This window comes from Accipiter gentilis, chromosome 31 (genome assembly GCF_929443795.1).
Source record: "Accipiter gentilis chromosome 31, bAccGen1.1, whole genome shotgun sequence".
NCBI classification, from domain to species: domain Eukaryota; kingdom Metazoa; phylum Chordata; class Aves; order Accipitriformes; family Accipitridae; genus Astur; species Astur gentilis.
The window spans coordinates 8,371,700-8,386,601 of record NC_064910.1 but is presented as its reverse complement, the minus strand read 5'-3'; the positions used below and the strand labels follow the sequence as shown (position 1 = coordinate 8,386,601).

The 14,902-nt window shown below is 39.5% G+C and overlaps 1 protein-coding gene across 26 annotated transcripts in view; it reads right to left on the bottom strand.

Annotated features, from left to right (window-relative positions):
* Positions 1 to 14,902, bottom strand: part of INPP4A (inositol polyphosphate-4-phosphatase type I A) — a 128,813-nt gene that overhangs the window by 52,917 nt on the left and 60,994 nt on the right. For all 26 annotated transcript variants that reach the window (XM_049834418.1, XM_049834423.1, XM_049834421.1 and 23 more), the window contains one exon: positions 2,187 to 2,249. The gene's annotated coding sequence lies outside the window, so the exon portion shown is untranslated. The remainder of the gene's footprint in view (positions 1 to 2,186; positions 2,250 to 14,902) is intronic.

Here is a 14,902-nt window from a genome sequence, read left to right as displayed (position 1 = left end):
GACTCGTTAACAGACCAGCTGCTCTTCTCCTTTGTCTAAGTTATTAAACCATCCTTAATGAAGTTTCCTGGTTTTCATAATCCCTGGGGAGCACAAGTAAATTCATCAGATGGGGTCTCTGCAGAGGTAGGACAAGGGATAAGGACAAAGGGACAACAGGGTCAGCAGAATGCAGAACAAAAGGGCAGGAAATGTTGTTAGTGTCAGCACACTGTGTCATTCCAGGCTCTACTGCTATGAGAAAGGGATATTGAAAACTATAAATAAAACCTACTAGGCCAGAGTGAGGCTGAAATTCTGGGATGGTGATGGAAAGAAAAAGCAAAATGGGATCCCTGCTGATGGGGCACATGGCGGCGTCTGTGCTTTTCTTTCCTTCACCCTACACTTTATCGGACTACAGATATCCATGACAGTTCTTCCCCTCACATTGCCTACAAAGTGAGATGTTACAGTAGGAAAGAAACATACAGTCTATAGAAAATTGGGTTCTGTTGTTAAATGTGGTGCTTTTGGTTTGGCTGATAAATTTGAATGTTCCTTCCGTCAGCCACATTAGCACTGCAGTAATGGAACTTTTGTATTCATTTCATGCTATTATGACAAACTCCATTCATTTAGGAAGTGAGATTAGGAGTAAGATCTGATAAACCTGAAAGGTAGTAATACAGTGACTAACACCTTCACAGCAGCCCCTCATTCATTCTACAAAACATTTGAACCATGCTGCATAATGGGAGCATATTTTTTTTCCTCTTAGGCCGACAGACCTAACAATGGGCAAGAGGCATTCTAATTAAATAAAGCACCTAGCTTTTACTTGTGTTTTAAATAGGCATTTTAAAACTGTCTCAAGGCCTCCAAAGGAACATTCAACTTGCCTAACTTAAGTCTCTGAATTTAACTAGTCAGCATCTCCCTCTGGAGGATTTCACTGGTTCATGTGCGATCTAAAATTCACATCCAAGTTAAGCATTTAAGACAACTGAATTGAACACAACCGTGGCCACCTACCTAAGCTTAGGAATGAGATTTAAAAATGGGGAGCTCATTATAGGGAGGCAGGAATTTGGGCTGTACCCACCAGATGGGGCACACTGTTGCCACTCAGAACTAATAATTTGCCTTAGTGATTCAACTCAGGTTTATACAATATAATGTCATAAGCCAATTCCAAATAGGAAAAAAGGGAATTCTTGAGTGGAAGAAGCAGAAATTGAGAGCTCTGAACATCCCATTCCCAAAAGCTTCAAAACTCAGCGACAGCATACAAAACAACACCCTGCCTATAAATATAATTTATGATAGTCAAAATTTAAAGCAGGCAGTTTTCCAATTCATATGGAATCACAGAATAGTTGAGGTTGGAAGGAATCTCTGGAGTTCATTTAATCCAACCCCCCTGCTCAAAAGCAGGGTCACCTACAGCAAGTTGCTCAGGACTGTGTCCAGTTGGTTTTGGACAAGAATGGACCTCTCTGGCCATAACCTCTCTGGCCAACCTAGTTATTCCAATGCTTGATCACTCACAGTAAAAAAGTTTTTTTGTTTTTTTTTCTTCTTCCTTTTTGTTTTTTAATGTTTCAGTGGTTAAGTGTCTAGTGAACCACCAGTCCTTCTTAAATAGCACTGAAAGTCCTAAGATTTGGTCAAATAAAACTTCCATCAAAATTCTTTGCCAGTTTCCAAGTCTTTCCATTCTCCTATTTTTTCTTCCCTTCTTTCAGCAATAGGTTTTCCTTGGTTTGTTCTTTATGTAATGTGACATTTAATGGTTTGTAAATCCATTAAACCTAACTGCCTAATGAAACAGAATACCTACAAAATATGCTTGTAGAGATTTAGACAGGATGCCATAGGCCCTTCCCACAAATCCTACAAATACCTTTTTAGAGAATAACTAACAAATTCACATAGGTACAGGTCAGACAGCAGTTAGGTTAAAGAGTCCAGCTGTTTTTCAGCTAAAATCTCTGTACTTGCTGACATCCTTAAAAAGAGTCAATCCTTGAGAAATTAAAACAGGGTCAGGTCTTTTCTTTGTTTTGAAACTATTTCTACTTAAGATATTACTGAGTGTAATAATTTTCCAAGGTGCTCTAAGTTCTCAACTCTTCAACTAAATTGCAATATTAGTTTCTCACCTAATGATACATTTTTAATTTACTTACACTGATCATACTTACAGAGGGTTCTCTTCCTCATGTGTGGACGGATTTGGCATATCATAACATCAGTTAAGTCCACATCTAAAAAATTAACAAAATAATCAGCATGAATAATCAATCTTTTTATACAGCATAAATCACAACCAATGTGCAGGTACCATTCTGAGATTAACTGTAAATTTAACATCTAATTACTAGCTCTCACATTAAAGTTTACTGAAAATAGAAAAAGAGCATGATCCTCTGTTGGACCTCACCCAGCACTAGTCATAGCAATAGCTGGGCAGAGCAGGAGCACAAAAAAATAAGCTTATGCTGAAAAGGACTGACTTCAGGTCAGCATTTGGTGAGTGGGTAGGATGGCTGTAAGAAACATACGTTAACATGTTTACTGAAAGGCTTGATGCTATCAAGAAAAAGGAATGTATATGATATGTTGAGTATGAAACAGCATTTGTTACTACACTTGCTCTTCTATAGTTAAACTTTCAAAATTTTGCTGTTTGGAAGAATTATAACCACCACTGTCAGGAGAAAAGATTCTGTGTCAAAACACAGAATTGCAAATGATCAGGATGTAGGACTGGGTGAAATTACTATGCGAGATGGGCTTCTATGAACAGCTAGCAATAAGCATACAGGAACAGTGAATTATTTTAAATCTACTACAGGTTAACTGAAGGTTTGTATTTGTTAGTGGTACCATCTCATTCAAGTAAATTCACATTAATGGGATATACCTTTTAAGACCGCCCATGTACGCCATACTACAATAAAAGGGATGGAAAAGTCCAGTCTGAGCTTTTTCACTTAATTGCCAGCCCTACCAATTACCCAAGACTGCTTAAGAACATAGGTATGAGCTCTTATCACTTATGGAAAGGGTTTTATCTCACCTAAACTGCATGGGAGGCAGGTATCTGATCTCAACTCACTGCCCAGGTTCTCTATATAATCAATGGTGAGACACAGGCAGTTCCAGAGAATGAGTCACCATTTTCCAAGGTAGGTGGGATGAATCACCCTAGGAAGATAACCCCCTCCCCCCTCTCATTATAGAAAGAATTTAGATGACTAGCTTAGGCCTGATGCTGCAGCTGGGCAAACTGGATCCCTCCCACAGCTGTGCTAGCTCAGGCAGGGATGACTTCACTGTATTCACTGCATTGCCTGACATACCCAAATGACAGGTGCTGTGATCACTCTCTTGAATTACAACTGTTTCAATAATTACAGCTTTATGACCAAGTTTTTGATAAAAATCAATGAAGGTAGGATTCCTACCAAATTAGAAGTAGTATTAACACAGCAGATAGTTTCCTTAGATGGTACCAAAGGCTGGTACCACTCCTGCAGCCAGCAATCCCAAGGGCTGGTGTAATTCATGTCCAGGCAAACCCTATCCTGAAGGTGGCATGATGCATCTACACATAGCCTTTGGCTTTGTCCTTACCAATACTGCAGACAGTGGATGTTGGCAATATGTGCAGCTTTTGCACTTCATGAAGTTTTGCTGCAATGCCAGTTTTCATCTGTGACTTCAACAGAAGTATGAAAAGCTGTTGTTGACCCCCAATACCAGTAATGGTCATTTCCACTGTTCAGAAAAGGCTTCTGAACAAGCCTCCCCTCTGTTATGTGAATATTTATTTGGTGCTCTGTTAGCACCAAAGCACATGACCAGAAGAAAAGATCTTCATCAGATGCCACTTCTGGCCTGCTACCTTCAGTCCTGGCAGTTGGCTGTGGGAAGCAAATGCCACTCTGCTGAGTTGCATGGCCTCACATCTGTGGGCTTGAAACTTTTGGACGTTTGGTCTCTTACTGCCTGCAAGATCTCAAGCAAAAATGATGATCACCTCAGCCCCAAAACAATCCCTTGGTGATTAGCTTGTACAACAACAAGCAAATATTCTCCTTATCTCCACAACTGTTTTGGCAAAGTGCTTTGGTCTGTTGCTTTCTTGCAAAAAAACCCCAAAAAACAAAAAACAAACTCCTACCAAACTACCCCTTGAAACAAATGTGTCAGGTGAGATCAAACCTTTCACCCTAATAACTACTTTTTTGACACTCATTACACAACTGTAAGAAACAGGATTTTCCAATTCATACACCAATATGCAGGAGAAAGAGGCTACTCCATTTATAGACTAAATCAAAATCTACTTTGAGACTATACTTTTCTACAGCCATAGTGCTCTGGGCTTATGGCATTTGATCAGGTAAAGAGACATGTCAAAGCAGAAAATGTAACAGCAGTGGAAGGCTAAATGTTACTGAAACATCTATATGAAGAGAATAATAGAGAAAGGGAGAATGTGACAGCTTCTTTAATGCTTTAAAAAAAATTGGGATGCAATCCTACTAAAAGTTTACCATCATCTCCAAGAGGCAGTGGAAAGGTAGTTGTGGGGTACTTAGAACAATCCATTTTGAAACGTCAAGAGGGATCCTTCAGCCAACTGCATTCTTCAGATAACATCTTAGTAAAAAGTTTCTCTGATTGAAAATTTTTTAGCAATACACAAAAAAGTAGAAATTAATACTGCCTAAAACAGTAAGTATTTTGGATCTGCCACATGGCCAGGTTCCCAACTAACATCCTATTAACTGTATCATTATGGACAAAATAAGGGAAAGGATGAAATGCCAGACTATGCTAAGTTATGACTATGTTGCCTTCCATGTAAGAGCACCATCTCTAGCATAACTAGCATACAGGGTTGTGTGGTTTTTTTTAATTTATTTACTTTTTAGTTCCAACCATGAAAAACCTTGGTAGTGAAACAAGATTTGCTCAAGATTTGGCTCCAGGATTTGGCTCCAGACCAATCTTCCAGCAATTCCAGCATCCCATCTCCAACAGCTATTTCAAACAACATGCAAGAAACTTTAACTAAGCATGCTTCAGGGTCCAAGGTGAAGGTCTGGATTAACCCTATCACTCATGGCTGCAGAGGCAGCCCAAGAGCAGAGCATCAGCTCAAAGGACAGAAGCTCCCAGCAAAAGCCTGCTAAGACTATCACTGATTAAGAGCTTTTTCTTTTTACAGTTTCACAAGCACTTCACTCTTCTGTCTCATTTAATGAGAGACTGAATGTCCTGAATCTCACACAGAGCACAACAGGAAAAGTCAGAGCCGTGAGCTTGACACCTTGAGCCAGATTCTTCCTTCCAGCCAAACTCATGCGGGCGGCAACACAGACTATGCCTACTGCAAATCCACAGGTTGACAACAGGGTTTCACTCCACTCACTCCATATCAAGGACATCCCCCTTACCATGCCCCTTGGGAAGGCAAAAGAAAGCAAGTGCTGCCAGCATCCAATATGGACTTTTGCCTCCCACCAAAATTACTTTCCCACCAAAAACGTACTCAGCAGGTTCTAGTCTGCCAGCTCCACAAAGAAGTTTTATTTCCCCCCTCTCAGTCTACTCCTTAAGTCTAGGTTTCCCTCTCAAGCTGGTTCAATGTCCCCCTCTCCCACTGACCAGAATCTTGATTACCATGGACAAAAAAATAAGTTTGCCCTGAAGAGTCTTCTTGTCACTCTCTGAAGGCCTCCTGAGGATTCTGAGCAAGTGGGTGACCTCAGGAAGAACAGGAAAAAATCTTTCAGAAGAAAATTAAATAAACTACTGCAAGATACAATGAATGTATTTGTGTAGCGTGGAAATCCCCAAATGCAACCTTTCCGTGATATTTAGATAAAAGGCCATTTCAGCAGCAGAAAGTAGCTTGTTTTCTCTTTGCTCTCCTGTCTACCCTCTCCCACTTACTTACAGACAAATCTGTAAATTACAAACTGTCTTGATCCTTCCTCGCTATGAACTTCAGCAAACTCTATTAATCTAAAAACCTAATTTTATCCCTTTAATATATTTGAGTACTTTTAATAGAAAATTGCAGTTTAGGCCCCTTTAGTTCTTTGTGCAAATTAAGACCATTTGTCTATATTCACAACTGAAATACAATTAGCATTCTTGTTAATGAGATACTGGTTTAATTTCACTTGTCATCACAATACTTCTATTTCTTCAGTACTCCTATGAGCACAAAAATACGCACACCCACAGGCGGAGGCAAACATTTGTAGCACACAGATTTGCTAGCTAAAAAGGAAAAAGCATAGCTCTGTTTCACTTTGCAGAACAGCTTTTATCAAGTTGAGCACAGCACAGTGCCATGGAAAATGATGAGTCTTGCTAAAGAGCAATTTGAAGTCCAAGCCTCTCAGCCTTCCCTGTTGTTTACAAATGGTTTTTACCCTAAATTAATATTTACCCTCTTCACAAGAAAGATGCTGGGTACATTTTGGTGAAGTTTCCTGTGCATGGGATGACTTCTCATGAATAGGGTTGTCACACTACCTATATGGACATGGAAAAGCCCATGAGAACAGGGGACATATCTTCTGTTGAGGAGTTTGGACTGGAAACACATTTCTGAATTCGATGGTCCTTTGGACACCCTCCTAAAGCCTGCCTCTTTAAAGCAGTCTGTCATCATAACCATGATGCTCACAATGCAAAAACAGCGGTACTCTAACTGGAAAAAAAGAGCTTAACTCCCTCTCTGAGCTCCTCCTGCTGCAGGAAAGGGTGGGGTAGGGGAACAAAGGCAGAAAAAACCCAAAACCCAACCAGCAGTTTATGACCTGAAATGGAAATGAACCAGATATATCTTAACATTTGCTAAAGAATTCATATTGGTGTTGATTACAGATGGATGGCAGTAAAATACCTTCCAACATACAGGCAATGAGAAGGGGGACGACAGAAGACACAGAGGGATAAAAGCACTGAAACTACATCTGTAATCAGATGTTTTCGTCAAGCTTAGATTACAACGAGAAGTCTGGGGAACTATCTGATCTATCTGCCTATAATACTCATCCAGTTCACAGATTAAGACAGCACTAATTAAAATTAGTGTACGCTGGTCAAAACAACCCAGGAATCACAGACTACTGTTAGCACTGTTCTCTATGTGTTTGATGGGATCTCACATTCTGCTCTGAAACCATCGAGCCTCACTTGCGCAATGGGACTGCACTCCAGGTTCACAGGCTAAACGTGTTTACTTTCCTGACACCACATTTTCCCACATGGAAATAATGCTCCATCAGGTGACAGGCACACCAAAAAAATCTCCCAAGCACTCTTCATTTTTACATGGCATTGCTCTGACTTGCTGTGATTCCTATGCTTACTGTTTAAAATGTTTATATAAATTAAAAATGCATAGCAGCATCTGAGGACAAATCAGAAATGCATGAATTCTTTCTGTAACATATGTGTTTTCAGTAAGACATAACTAATTGACTCAGGAAATAAAACAATGTCAAGTATTTAGAAAATTTAAAATAAATGTTAGTGTGGGAGTAATATTCCACAAAGGTTATTACCAGGATTTAGGTAGCATAGCAAAACTGGAGTCTTATGCTACTAATATAAACCTGCTGATGCATATTTCTCCATCAGCATTTGTTTTGTACTCCTGAACTGTGTTTTATGAGTGTATTTCTGATTCATATATCTTTTTTTCTTACACAGTTCATGCCTAGACTATGCCTAATGGACACGATACCGGATGTCCTTTCAAATTAAGTAATACATTTTTGATTCCAGATATCTGATTCCTTTGTGCTGCTTTCATTTCTTCTTCCTGGAAAACAAAATTATTTGTTTGTTTACTCTGATCTTTCTAAATCAATGGGAGAGAGGGTTGCTGTGGGCCAAGATGCTGACTGCAAGGCTGCTTCCAGGATTCCTTTCTGGAGTCATGTAAACAAATGGTGGGATGCTGGCAGTTTGGAAGCATAAGCATCCAACTCCACACAGACCAATAACAGTCTACACTTCCCACCACTGCTCCCATTTCAACGCCTCAGTGGGACAGCTGTCCCACTGAAAGGAATCCTTTTTCATGCCAACCCTACCCTGTGGGTTAACAGTAAGATTACCCTGTAAGATGTAAGAGGGGACAGGGGTGCTACTTCAGTGTCTTGCCAGTTTCTGAGAACATTTTCCTTGACAATCTACTTAGCATACAGACCCCACTTTGTGGCCCTGTCAAAGACTTCAAACACATGCAGAAAACCCTGTCCAGAAAACCCTGTCCAGATTCCTAGGATCTGGGCCAAAGACCCCCAACACGTGGCTTGCTTTCTTGCCCAAGTTGTGAGGAGAAACAATGGAGTTTACACAGGGTTCTCCACCAGCCAGAAAAAGGCAGATGTGAGCTGAGATGACAGCCAAAAGGGAGTACAGCTTTGAGGTTTGAGGAAGGATGGATTGCTGAGCTGTTTCTCAAGAAGTGGTAGGACTCAGGACTAAACGGAGCAAAAGGTAATGCTTATCACCTGTCAGCTACTAGCTATGCCTCAAGACAGACACTGAAAGAAGAAATAAACCTATTTTTGAGTGGGCCTTGAGCAAAGTGCAGCCTTTATATACTCAAAAATGTTTATACATTCAAAAATGATTCAGGAGCACAAGCACTGGGAAGGAGCAAGAGGAGACTCAGGGATGACTAAAGGGATGGTGTTATCCTGTGTCTGCATTGCCCAATGCAGCAGGCGAACTGTGGGTCGGTGGATGCACTTGTGCTATCCCAGTTCCTCCCTGTGCCCCATACCTTCCTCCCACATGCACACACATACACATACACATCGTCCCTGCCCTTCACAACGTGGTTATGGCAGCTGTATTGTGATCAAGGTCAAAGGGAAGGGGAAGTGGGAAATGAAGTGACAGGGTCTGAAATACAGTAATTTGTCCAAGCTTTGCTGCTATAGGCAAGCAACTGCTGCAGACGCCTCTCTTTCAGAAAATGAAGCCACAATTTCATTTCCCAACAAAGCCAGAAAACATTAAAAAGCAAATTTTCAGAGGTCTTGGAATGTCACCATCTGCCCATTGCAGGTCACAAGGACGGACACTACTGACGTTCTTCAGTAAAAACAGGTTATGATGGTAACTTCAGAGAAACCAACATTTCTACACTTAAATATCAGCAACAATAGTTTCATTTTAGTGACTGTGCTGATAAGAGTTATCAGCAATAGACAATACATCTAGAATTTAAGAAAGAAAAAAGAAACAGGAAAATGGAAGCAAGGCCCAGTTCACAGAAAGCTGGAATTGTACCGGGAACATAATTAACTCTCCTGACCAGCATACTTGCTTATGTGTTATTAACACAGAATAAGCTGTACCTGGATTTTAAGGGAAGGTACATTTCACCACACTTGGAAAAAGCAAAGTCCACATCAAGTATAAACTGAACTGTTGCTAATAGGACCTGACAATGTCATTTAAGAAACGGATTCTTAACTTGTAGCAGAGCTACTGAAACACAACTGCGTGGGAAGATTACATGTACTGACAGACATGGGTCATTTTAAAACATACTGGAAAAATATCTGGAATATATTGAAACTTGCCGTATTTGCTGAATTTAAAAGGCCTAAATCAGTAGCACAAAACTGCAATAAGTAAACTATGTGACCTACAAAAAAAAATAGGTCATAAGTGGCTTGCATGTCTTTGAAGTGACCTCATTAGAGGAAATCAGACCAAATTTCACTGAAATATTTCCATGAACTTGATTACAAATCATTCTCCAATGTAAGATCAGCAGCTTTCTATTAGAACATCATATTTCAACAACTGTCCCCTACTTGTGAAAATTCCCCTGAGGTTTCCCATATTTGACTATCAGCCTTACTGAAATGCTACATTCTCTGTTGAGGCGTGATTAAACAAAGGAGCTATTATAGAAAATAAATGTATTGTAGTGGATATTATGATGCTAGCTCTAAGAAAAAACAAAGATAAAATAGTTTAGAAAGAGTAACTAAATGTATTTCTACTACTCTGATTGGCTTAATGTGTAAAATGAGAAAACATGAACACCCGTGGACAAATTAAAATGTTGCAGGTACTTGCTTAGAAGGTTCATGTCTCCTCACTCCAACATATTACACATTAAAGTGGTCTGTTCGGACAAAGAAGGTAGCAAATACTTGTGTAGATGTAGTATGTGTTGTGCAATACTTTATTCTGCTATAACAACATTCTTTTCTTTCACTCTCATCTACTAACAGAACAGATGTAATAAACATTTCAGTCCAAAATTGAGAATAAAATTAAGACTCCTATAGGGTATGGCCATGGATTTCTGGAGTCCAGGGCTTTTAAAAACAACTTTCAAATAATTGTAACTACAATCTACTGGTTTGTTTTCAGCAACTAGTACTGATCAATCTTTAAAACTGATGTAGTTTAGTGGGCTTCAAAAGTTTATTTAAAAAAATAACCACTACAGCAGGGATGGTAGCAACAATCATAAAAAGATATAAATACTATGCAAGGACAAAGGGCATATATTAGTGCCAAGTTCCTTGCAGCACTCAGTGCTCAAAAATATGAGCTTAAATGTCAGAATTTTGTCAATTCTCCAAGCACTAACATGCCTTGTAAAACTGGTGTGTTACTACAGGCCATGTTTATCTGAATCCCACTTTTTTATAAAGGAAATTTTGCATGGATACAGAAAAGCCTGAAAATGTGAAGGATGCATCCCAAATTACTTAAAGTCCATGACTAACTCACTCTCATGACTGATATATGTGACTCTCAATTTTTGCATGCTGAAGGCAAGCGACAGTGATGCCGGCTTCTCCTGCTAACTCCTGGTGCCTCCCACCACACCTTATCAGAAATTCACAAGCATGCTGCCTACCTCAGTAGTCAAACCTCCAAGGCAAGGCAGCAGTGATGATGTTTCTGCCCACAGCTTGCTCTTCTGGCCCAGATGAGAATAGGTACCTGCATTTCAGCCACACAACTTTATAGCCCCCCATCTCATCAAAGCCACTTTCAACAACAGGTTAAACTGAGATACTGAACTGCATCTCAGTGTGGGCACACATTCCTACAACTGCTGTCTCTGCTAGAGAGGCACTACTTTCTGGCAAAAGCACGGGACCAAAAGCTGAATATAAAGACTGGGTCAGAGCAAAAGGTTAATCAAGCCTACAGTCCTCTCTGATAGCAGCCAGCACTAAAGGCTGAGGAAAAACAGTATAATGAACAGTACTGGTATTTTGTGAGGCATCTGCAGATTCAGCTGACAAGCACCCTAGGAACTTTCTGAGCTGGGCATCACACCCAGACCTATTTAATGGTTGGTGGCAACATGACAGCTAATGTGTTACCAGTGTTTCATCCTTGGACCTTGCAGCACTGTTAGCCTGTAACACTATATTGCCATCACTAGTGACTGGATTAAGCCTTGTCGGGGGGCTTCCAAACCTTGAGGACTTAGGCCTTTCGGGTTTCCTTTGTTTGAACTTTTCTTGACCTGCCTGCAACTTTTGTTTTAGCCGGCAATTAAACTTGGCTTAGTTGTAACAACAATTTTTCCAACTGCCCAGATGTCTGTGGCTAATTTGGTTTTACTTTTATCTTTGCATGGTACCATCACCATTTTACAACTCTAACACAATGATATATATAGTGTAGAAAAATACAGGCCTGGTAAGATAGCAAAGGCCTTGAGAAGTGGAGACACACAGGATGTAGAGGAATACAAGCACAGGATAAAAAGAGATAGGGTACAGAATAGACACTTTGAGATACTCTGGCTATGGACAGCTCACCCATGGTCACTTAAACAACTGCACACTTGAGGCTGAACAAAACTGGTTTTAGGGTAATAAACAGAATAACGAAATAGTATCTAACATGTATGTAAGGTACCACATATATTAAATTTGGATATAACATGGAGCTGCAGACCAATGAAGAAAGACCCAAGTTTAAAAACTTGTTAGCAAACATAAAAATGACCCCAAGTGAATCCTAGAGTGAAGAAGAAACTATCAACATGAACATCATATTCCTCCCATCAGCATCTGAAGTCCTTTAGATGCTGACAACTGCTGAAACACCTCCACATCCTCACCACCAGAATGAAACCACCAATAAGACCCAGAGCAGCAGGGGAAGGGTGAGCATTACAGCAGGATGAAGAGGTAGACACTTTGTGTGTTCAATGATTTTAACTGTATTGTTATTTATTGAGACTTTCCCCTGTACAGAAGCATTCTTTCTTTTCCTGTAATTATTAGATCTGAACAAGCAATGATTCCTGGATTAGCCTGTAAAGTCTTTAATTACAATAACAACAACTTCTTGCCTTTAGATATAAGGAGTGTTTCACCCTCACACATAAAAAAAGATCTTGAGTGTAACAGCACAGATGTGGAATTTAGTTAGTACCATTCTTCACTGTTTACTTTTACCAGCAGATCCTGTTGTCATCCTCTGTTTTAGGAGAGAAATTTTTCAACAGTTGGGAGCACTAATTTTACTCTTTCCAGCTTTTTAAGGTCATGCAGATCTCATCTCTACAGCTTCATTTAGAGAGTTTTTATAGACTAAAGATGCAAGAATGAGAACTAGATGTAACATTGTCAGGACAGTTTGTGATCATTGGGATAACATCTATGCTCCAAGCACAATCTATTTGCTTAAACTGCAAACGCAAAATTATCATCTGCCCACAGTGATATCACTGTGAATCATAGACCTCAGTGTAATGCATCTTTGTCAAATAATTATTTTAAAATAGAAAATGTCATAAACCTAAACTTTTTAACTGTTTGAGGTGAAACAAGCTAGAACTATGACAAAATTAAATGGGACATTATGAAATTCTTATATCAATAGTTTTCAATCTTTTCTGATTTGAAAACTCCCTGAAAATTTTCCAGTGGTAGAATCCTTTGCTACAAGCTAATTTAAAGCTACTGATCGTAGGCTTGCTTTCCTCAGTCACTTCCCACCAACTTATTTGCATAGTTCATGGACAATTTAAAACCACAGACTTAAACACTGTAAGAACCAAACAGCTATGATTGTTAACACTAACTTTTTTTTCATTTTAGATTGTTTCCATCTGCTCAGAACTACACAAATTATTCACCTAACATTCTAAATTTTTCCATGTTTGGTCTCAATTTAGAACTAAATTTGTATTCAGAAACTGTGAGCTAAAGCCTTCCTGGGCATTTTCCAGTTCTGAAAAGGGAAAGTCTAATAATAACTTCTTCATCTAATTAAGAAAAAAAAAAGTAATCTTTTTCAATAAAGAAAATAAAAACAAACTGTAACTGAAACCCTACAAGGCAAATAGTTCTTAATGAGGTATCCACTTACAAAAAATCCAAGCAATTTGCTAACCCAAATAAAAGTGAGTTAGGAAAAATCAGTTTGGCATTACCTATGGGGAATGAAGCCAGGGAACACTGGTTGAAATGCAGGAGGCTAGCACTCAACCCAAGCCCTATGGATCTTTTAATACTGAAGCAACAACAGTGTTAAATCCCTATGAAAATTCAGGCTACTAAAGGATGATGCAGAAACAGTGATATTAATGTGCATTCAACAAGCACTTTGTTAACTCTTCCATTCTGAATAGCTCTGTGGCTAAGCATCCAAGGGATGGCTCTGTGGTAATATGACCCGGATTTTAAGAACTCCATGCACAACAAGCTACCAAATCACATCCTTATCTTGGCTATGAAATTATCCAAGTGCTAGACAACCTCAGTTATGCAGCCTTGGTTCACAATAAAGACTGTGAGAGCCACAAAAACACTGTTCTCTACAGTTCTGCTGGTTTTATATGACCTAAGCCCCACAAGTAGTTTAGCTGATTTAAATGATTGGTACTGTAAACTCCAATCTTATAAATGGATGAGTGTTTTCAGAGATCCAGAGGGGGGTGAGAAGGTAGAGAAGTTTAACTGCACAGTCAGGTAGAAGATGCAAAAGTTAACACATTTATTAACATTTCCATTTCTAAAACATGACCGCTACACAGAGACGGTTTTGCTTGCAGTTAAACTGTCATAAAAGCAGTTGTCATGAAACTGCATCTCTATCTGCCTTTTACAACTGTAGATAAAATTACATTGCCTGGGAGTGGACAACGGTGGCATCCAAATAACTAGTGTTAAAACATATTCTGTTTTCCTCCCCAGTGACCCCCCCCTTCACTCCTGTGTGAGTTAGAATAGTTTGCAAACACTTATCCAAATGGATTTTCCTAATGTGATCTTTCATATAAAAGGGCTCTTTAATCTGCCAAGACTACAAATCAGACTGCAGGAGTCAATACTGAAAAATATACTACAAATTTCTCCTCAGTTCTGGGAAAGCTGTGATCATGTGGTAATTGCTGCATCTGTTTTTCAGGCACCTTTACAACCACAATCTTTTCAGCTCTCATGTTCATACTTCCCTTTTTGATCACTAATATGGAAACTGACCTCAGGACAGAAGATATCTTACTCCTCTTGTGCTATACTATTTCAAAGCCAAAACATTAAGTTACAATATGCCAGTGCCGCCTCTGTAGTGATGGATGCAGCTGGACATGGAAGAGATCTTTGCTATTCTGCGAGGCTCCTATTTAGCACACTGATTCTGTCTAGTCTAATTAAAGATGTTTTGTAACAGATGCCAAATACTTATTAGTACTTACTGGTGCCCCTGGGGAAGGCGAAAAAAGACAGTTTTTAAACAAGATCCAGAAGAGCAGCTCCAGATGACTGGAGCTGCGCTGGGAAATTACAAGCTGCTTTTACTTTAAGACTTGAAAGGAAAATAATGAGAAATTTCTTGCCTGTGCTTGCCTCTTCCCTTCACTGTATAG